The sequence below is a fragment of the Triticum dicoccoides genome, chromosome 1B (assembly GCF_002162155.2).
Source record: "Triticum dicoccoides isolate Atlit2015 ecotype Zavitan chromosome 1B, WEW_v2.0, whole genome shotgun sequence".
NCBI classification, from domain to species: Eukaryota; Viridiplantae; Streptophyta; class Magnoliopsida; order Poales; family Poaceae; genus Triticum; species Triticum dicoccoides.
In genome coordinates, this window is record NC_041381.1 from 369,745,903 (window position 1) to 369,747,951 (window position 2,049).

Below are 2,049 nucleotides of genomic sequence, written 5' to 3' on the forward strand. Positions count from 1 at the left end.
GGGCTTAGCTGCGCCCCCGTACTCGCCTAAGTTAAAAACATTCCGAGTAGAGAGCAATCCTCCCACTCAGAGGCTTAGCTGCGACCCCGAGATCGCCTAAGTTAAAAACATAGCGAGTGGAGAGCAATCCTCCCACTCGGGGGCTTAGCTACGATCCCGTACTTGCCTAAGTTAAAAACATTCCTAGTGGAGAGCAATCCTCCCACTCGAAGGCTTAGCTGCAACCCCGAAATCGCCTAAGTTAAAAAACATACCGAGTGGAGAGCAATCCTCTCACTCGGGGGCTTAGCTGCGACCCCGAAATCGCCTAAGTTAAAAACATTCTGAGTGGAGAGCAATCCTCCCACTCAGAGGCTTAGATGCGACCCTGAAATCTCCTACGTTAAAAAACATTTCGAGTGGAGAGCAATCCTACCACTCGGGGGCTTAGCTGCGACCCCAAAATCGCCTAAGTTAAAAACATTCCGAGTGGAGAGCAATCCTCCCACTCGGGGGCTTAGCTACGACCCCGTACTCGCCTAGGTCACAAATATCCTCTGAGCTATGCCACAAATACAACGTGCGCTCCATCCCTATCTGCAAGGACGACGTGGTGTCGATTGAACACCACGTCTGAGCTACGCCACAAATACAATGTACGCTCCATCCCTACCGTAAGGACGACGAGGTGTCGATTGAAGGCCACGTCTGAGCTACGCCACAAATACAATGTACACTCCATCCCTATCCGCAAGGACGACGAGGTGTCGATTGAACGCTGCGTCTAAGCTATGCCACAAATACAACATACGCTCCATCCCTATTCGTAAGGACGACGAGGTGTCGATTGAACTCCACGTCTGAGCTATGCCACAAATACAACGTACGCTCCATCCCTATCCGCAAGGACAACAAGGTGTCGATTGAACACCGTGTTTGAGCTATGTCACAAGTACAATGTACCATTCCGATCCGCAAGGACGACGAGGTGTTGGTACCACATCTGAGCTGTGTCACAAGTACAATGTAGACTTCACTCGAAAAAAGGTGAAAAGATCAAGTTCACTCGGGATCGAAAGACAGTCAGAAACAGTTCAAAACCAGAACAAAAGCCATGATATTCAAAGAAATTTGAGTTCAGATAAATCCCGCAAAAGTTTGGGACCGCAGCAGGCAGAAGTACTCAGGCATCAAGCCTCAAAGAGTTTAACGGTTACACAATCACTCAGCATTCGAAGGCAAATAAAGGTGGGGCATAATGTTTTGATCACTCGTCAGGAGAAGGACTTGCTGGATCGCAGAAATTATCAAGGTCAATGCTGTCTGCGATGCGAGTTGCAGCGTCAAGGAAAGTGTCCATGAAGGACTAGAAACTATGCTTTTTGGTGTTCGCAACCTTGAGTTCCGCCATCTTGTCTTCTCTGACATCCTTGCAGTGCACCCGGACCAATGACAAGGCGACGTCAATGCCGCAGCGAGCAGATGATTTCTTCCATTCTTGCACTCGGTCAGGTATTTGATTCAGTCGAGCCATCAGAGACTCGAGATCCCGTGAGAGTTCCGCCTGAGGCTAGAGTTCAACATCAACCCGAGTCATCACCACCTTCAGTCGGGCAAGATAAGCAACAGGGCTGTCCATGCGTGATTCTAACCGCAGCACATTCATTGCAACATCATCTTTGACAGGACAATTTATGGGGTCGAGACCCGTCTCGACCCGCCTGATCTCTGCTTCAAAGTCTTGACAAAGTTCTACACAGTCGGAAAAAACAGTGAGTCGACAGTTTGACAAGACATGTCAGTTGACGGCACCAAATCAGTCAAACAAGAATACCTTCAAGCTTGAAGACCAGCTTCGCAGCAAGCTATCCAGATAAGACTCTAGCTCGCCCTTCTTGGCCTTGTGGCTTCCAAATTCGTCGGTCAAGCTATCCTTGTCTTTCTTCAGTTGCTCGACCTCCCGATTGGCCTCAGAGAAGGCGGTCTTTGGCTTAGAGTTATCCTCTTCTAACTGCTGACTGAAGCCATCTTCTTGTCCGCAAGCGCTATTTTCTCTCGCGCCTCCTTCTG